Raw genomic sequence first — 6,549 nt, forward strand, 5'->3', positions numbered from 1 at the left:
TTTAATTGGCATATTTACCTACTGTAGCACAATGAAAGGAGCTAAAATAACTTAAATCCTTTGACCTACCTCCTGTCTTTTGAATTATTATTGTCATAATTTTTATTCTACAAATACTTTAAATCCTAGGAATTATTGTTATTGCTCTTTTATAGAGTAACTATTTATATTTGTTCCAGATAATTAAAATTTCACTGTTTTTCTATTCCCTTCTGCATGATTGGCATTCCAGTTGGGATTTTCTTCTTATCAACAGAAAGCAAGTCTTTATTATTTCCTTTAACTTATCTTTAGTAATAAATTCAGGATGTTTTTGTTATTGTGGCTTCAAGACTGTCTTCATCTTTAATCTTCAAGGAAAATATCTTGGGTTTAGGAATCTCACTAGCAGTTATTTTATTTTGGCACCTTGGAGATACCATTCCTTTGTCTTCTAGCCACCCTTGATTCTGTCATAAAGTCATATCTCAGGTAATTAATTCTCTCTTCAACTGCGCCCAATCTGCTTTTTTTTTAATTTTTAATTTTTGTGAGTACATATTAGGTATGTACACATACCATATATATACACATACGTATGTGCATATATGTGTATATATATGAAGTACTTAAGATATATATGTATAAAAGAACTCTATATATAGAAAGAGAACTATGTGTGTGTGTGTGTGTGTGTGTGTGTGTGTGTGTGTGTGTGTGTGTGTATAAAGTACATGAGATATTTTTATTCAGGCCTGCAATGCATAATAATTGCATCATGGTAAATGGTATATCCATGCCCTCAAGCATTTATCCTTTGTGTAACAAACAATTCAATTATAATCTTTTTTATTTTTAAATGTACCATTAAATTATGTCACTATAGTCACAATGTTGTGCCATCAAATACTAGATTTTATTTACTCTTTCTAATTAATTCATGTGCTCATTAACCATGCCTGTTTCCCCTCTACTCCCCCTACACTTCCCAGACTCTGATAACCCTCTTTCTACTCTCTCTCTCCACGAGTTCATTCATTTTAATTTTTAGCTCCCACAAATGAGAACATGTGAAATCTGTCTTTCTGTGCTGTTTGTGTTCACTTAACACAATTACCTCCAGTTTCATCCACGGTGTTGCAAGTAACAGGATCTCATTCTTTTTTATGACCGAATACAACTCCATTGTGTATATGTACCACATTTTCTTTAGTTATTTGTCTGTTGACAGACACTTAGGTTGCTTCCAGATCTTGGCTATTGTGAACAGTGCTGCAATAAATGTGAGAACACATGTATCTTTTCCATATACTCATTTCCTTCTTTTGAAGGCATATACCTAGCAGTGAGATTGCTGGATCTTATGGTAGCTCTATTTTTCATTTTTTGAGGAAACTCCAAATTGTTCTCCATAGTAGTTGTACTAATTTACATTCCCATTAACAGTGTACACGGGTTCTCTTTTCTCCAATCTTCTCCAGCATTTGCTATACCCTGCCTTTGGATATAAACTACTTTCACTGGGGTGAGATAATATCTCATTGTAGCTTTGATTTGCATTTCTCTGATGATCAATGATGTTGAGCACCTTTTTATATGCCTGTTTGCCATTTGTATGTCTTCCTTTGAGAAATATTTATTCAGATCTTTAGTCCATTTTAAATTGGATTCTTAGATTTTTTTTTCTTATTGGGTTGTTAGAGATCCTTATATATTCTGGTTATTAATCCCTTGTTACATGGATAGTTTGCAAATATTTTCTTCCATTCTGTTGGTAGTCTCTTCACTTTGTTGATGATTTCCTTTGTTGTGCAGAAGCTTTTTAACTTGATTTGATCCCATTTGTCCATTTTTTCTTTGACTGACTGTGCTTATGGGTTATTACTCAAGAAATCTTTGTCCACTCCAATTTCCTGAAGAGTTTCCCTGATGTTTTATCGTAGTATATTTATATTTTGAGGTCTTAGAAGTAAGTGTTTAATCCAGTTTGATTTGATTTATGTATGTTATGAGATATAGGGGTCTGGTTTTATTCTTCTGCATATGAATAAGCAGTTATCCCACCACCATTTATGGAACAGATTGTCTTTTCTCCATTGTATGTTCTTGACACCTTTGTTGAAAAGTGATTCACTGCAGGTGTGTGAATTTGCTTCTGGGTTCTTTCTTTTGTTTCATTGGTATATGTGTTTGTTTTTAATTCTAGTACAATGTTGTTTTGGTTACTATAGCTCTGTAGTATAATTTGAAGTCAAGTAATGTGAATCTTCCAGTTTTGCTCTTTTTGATCAGAAGGTGTTGGCTATTCTGGGTCTTTTGTAGTTCCACATAAATTTTAGGATTTTTTTTTTCTATTTCTGTGAAAGCCATAATTGGTATTTTTACAGGAATCACATTGAATCTGTAGATTGCTTTGGGTAGTACGGACATTTTAACAATGTTTATTCTTCCAATTCATGAACATGGAATATCTTTCCATTTTTTGTGTCTTATTCAGTTTCTTTCACTAGCATTTTATTGTTTTCATTGTAGAAATTGTTCACTTCTTTGGTTAAATTAATTCCTAGGTAATTAAATTTATTTGTAACTATTATAAATGGAGTAACTTCCTTAATTTCTTTTTCAGATTGTTCACTGTTGGCATATAGAAATGCCACTGATTTTTGTTTGTTGATTTTGTATCCTGCAACTTTTTTTATCAGGTTTTTTTTTTTTTTTTTTTTTTGAGATGGAGTCTTGCTCTGTCACCCAGGGTGGAGTGCAGTGATGCGATCTTGTCTCACTGAAACCTCCACTTCCTGGGTTCAAGCGATTCTCCTGCCTCAGCCTCCTGAGTAGCTGGGATCACAGGCATGCACCACCATGCTCGGCTAAGTTTTGTATTTTTAGTAGAGATTAGATTTTGCCATGTTGGCCAGGCTGGTCTCGAACCCCTGACCTCAGGTGATCCACCCACCTCAGCTTCCCAAAGTGCTAGGATTACAGGCTTGAGTCACTGCATCTGGCCTGTTTATCAGTTCTAACAGTATTTTAGTGGAGTCTTTAGATTCTTCCAAATATAAGAGCATATCATCTGCAAACAAGGATAATTTAGCTTCTTTCTTTACAACTATGATGCCCTGTATTTCTTTCTCTTGTCTGCTCTAGCTAAGACTTCTGACATTATGTTCAGTAACAATGGTCAATGTGGGCATGCATATCGTGTTCCGTAATTTAGAGGAATAGCTTTCAGGTTTTCCCCATTCAGTGTGATATCAGCTGTGGGTCTATTGTATATGGTTTTTATTATATTAAGGTATGTTCCTTCTTCACCCAGTTTTTGAGGGTTTTTATCATAAAAGGATGCTGAATTTTATCAAATGCTCTTTCAGCAGCAGTTGAAATTATCACTGGTTATTCTCCTTTATTCTACTGATATCATGCATCACATTGATTAATTTACATAAGTTGAACTCTCTTTACATCTCTGGAATAATTCCTCCTTGGTCATGATGAATGACCTTCTGAATTCACTGTTGAATTTGGTTTGCTAGCATTTTGTTGAGGATTTTTTCATCTATATTTACCAGTGACATTGGCCTGTAATTTCCCTTATTTTGTGTATTTGTTTGATGTTGGTACTGGTCTTGTGGAATGAGTTTAGAAGTATTTCCTCCTCAGAATTTCAAAATAGTTTGAGTAGCATTGGCATCATTTTTTTTTTTTTAATGTTTGGTAGAATTCAATAGTGAAACACTCGGGACACAGGCTTTTCATTAATGGGAAACTTTTTATTATGTCTTTGATTTTGCTACTTGTTTTTGGTCTATTCAGGTTTGGGATTTCTTCCTGATTCAATCTTGGTACATTGTACGTGTCTAGGAATTTATCCATTTCCTCTAGATTTTCCAATTTATTGGCATATAGTTGCTTCTTGTGGCCACTAATGATCCTCTGAATTTCTATGGTATCAGTTGTAATTTTTTTTTTAACCTCCAATTTTATTTATTTGGGTCTTCTCTCTTTTTTCCTTAATCAGGCTAAAGGTTTGTCACATTTTTTTTTTCTTTTTTACCTTTTCAAAAACACAACTTTTTGTTTCATTGAACTTTTTTTTCTTTCTTTTTTTTGGGACGGGAGATGGAGTCTTGCTCTGTCGCCCAGGCTGGAATCCAGTGGCACTATCTAGGCTTACTGCAAGCTCCACCTCCCGGGTCCACGCCATTCTCCTGCCTCAGCCTCCCGAGTAGATGGGACTACAGGCGCCCGCCACCACGCCCTGCTAGTTTTTTTTTTTTTTTTTTTTGTATTTTTAGTAGAGACTGGGTTTCACCATGTTAGCCAGGATGGTCTCGATCTCCTGACCTCGTGATCTGCCTGCCTTGGCCTCCCAAAGTGCTGGGATTACAGGCGTGAGCTACCGCGACCGGCCATCATGTTTACATTATTATTTGTTTCAATAAATTTTTTAATTTCTTTTTTTCTTATTCATTGATCCATTGGTCAAACAGGATCCTGTTGTTTAATTTGTACATGTTTGCATAGTTTCCGAATTTGCTCTTGTTAGTGATTTTTAGTTTTACTTCATTGTGGTCAGAGAAGTTGCTTCACATTCTTCAAAATTTTTGAATGTTCTAAGACTTATCTTGTGACCTAACATGTGTTCCATACTTAAAAATGATCATGTACTGAGGAAAAGATTGTGTATTCTGCAGCCTTTGCATGAAATGTTCTGTAAATATCTATTCTGTACATTTGGTCTGTAGTGCAGATTCAGTCTGATGTTTTTTGGGGGATTTCTGTCTGGAAGATCTGTTCAATGCTAACAGTGGGGTGTTGAAATCTCCAGCTATTATTGTATTAATGTCTACCTCTCTCTGTAGCTCTAACAATATTTTCTTTGTATAGCGGGTTGCTCCTGCATTGGGTGCATATATATTTGCAATTGTTATATCCTCTTGCTGAATTGACCCCTTTATCGTTATATAATGACTTTCTTTGTCTCTTCTTACAGTTTTTTTCCTGAAATTTATTTTTTCGGATATAAAAGTACCTGCTCTGTTTTCATTTCCATTGGCGTGGAATATCTTCTTCCATCCATATATTTTCAGTCTGTGTGTATCTTTATAGATGAAGTGTGTTTCTTATAGTCAACAGATTTGGGGCCTTTTTTTTTTTTTTTTTTTTATCCATTCAGCCACTCTATGTCTTTTGATTGGAGAGTGTAGTCCATTTACGTTCAATGTTATCATTGATAAATAAAGACATACTTTTGCCATTTTGTTATTTGTTTTCTGGTTGTTTTGTGGTCTTCTCTTCCTTCTTTCCTGTTTGCCTTTTAGTGAAGGTGATTTTTTTTTTTTTCTGTTGGTATGATTTAAGGTCTTGCTTTTAATTTCTTCTGTATTCATTATATATTTCTGGAATTGAGGTACCATTAGGCTTGTAAATACTATCTTATAAACCATAATTTTAAATGATGACAACACTAATTGCATTAACAAACAAACATGCAAAAAGAAAACTAATAAAAATTCTACTCTTTAACTTTGCAACCTCACCTTTTATATTTCTGTTGTTTCTACATATGCTATTCTACTATATATGTCTTGAAAAGTTATAGTTATTTTTTGGATTTGTTCATCATTTAGTCTTTTGACTTAACATAAGAGTACTTTATACACCATAGTTAAAGTATTATAAAATACTGTGTTTTTCTGTGTACTTACTATGATCAGTGAGTTTTGCCCTTCAGATGATATTTTATTGCTCATTCACATTTTTTCTTTCAGATAGAACTCCCTTTAGCATTTCTTGTGGGACAGTCCAGGTGTTGACAAATTCCCTCATCTTTTATTTGTCTGGGAAGATATTTATTTCTCCATTATGTTTGAAGGTTATTTTAGCCAAATATACTATTCTAGGATAAAGTTGGGTTTTTTGTTTGTTTGTTTTGTTTTGTTTTCTCCAGTGCCACTCTCTCCTGCCCCATAATGGAAAGTCGGCTGCCAGATGTATTGAAGAGCCATTGTATATTTGTTTCTTTTCTCTTGCTACTCCCCTTTACATTTTCCTCTGCTTTCCTGAAGCAGAAGGAGTTTTTCACCATAGCCATCAGAGCTGGGTATGTGCTGGGTCTCACCCAAGGCCCACAGCATGCTACATGGGTATTGCTGTTGGTTATTCAGGGCGCAAAACTCTTCAGTCAGCAGGTGAACAATTCTGCCAGGAATGGGTCCTTCTCTTCAAGGCAATTGGTTCCATTCTGGTCCAAGGTGTATCTAGAAATGCTGTCTGGGAGACAGGGCCAGCAGTGTGGGCCTTGACTCTGCCCAGTGCCCTATTGTATTGTGACTGAACTGGTATCCAAGATGCAAGACAAAGTTCTCTTTACTCATTTCTCTCCTGTCTTAAAGCAAAAGGAAAGAGTCATTTTGTTTCTGTGAGCTGAGCTGCCTGGGGTTGCAGGAGAGGTGGTGCAAGCACTCCCTTAGCTGACCCAGCTGGTGTCTCCATCGGTCACATGCTGCCCTAGTCCACTGGCTCTAAATCCAGCCCAATACTAAGATTTACCTAAGAATTGCCGTCCTT

The sequence above is a fragment of the Theropithecus gelada genome, chromosome 4 (assembly GCF_003255815.1).
Source record: "Theropithecus gelada isolate Dixy chromosome 4, Tgel_1.0, whole genome shotgun sequence".
NCBI lineage: Eukaryota > Metazoa > Chordata > Mammalia > Primates > Cercopithecidae > Theropithecus > Theropithecus gelada.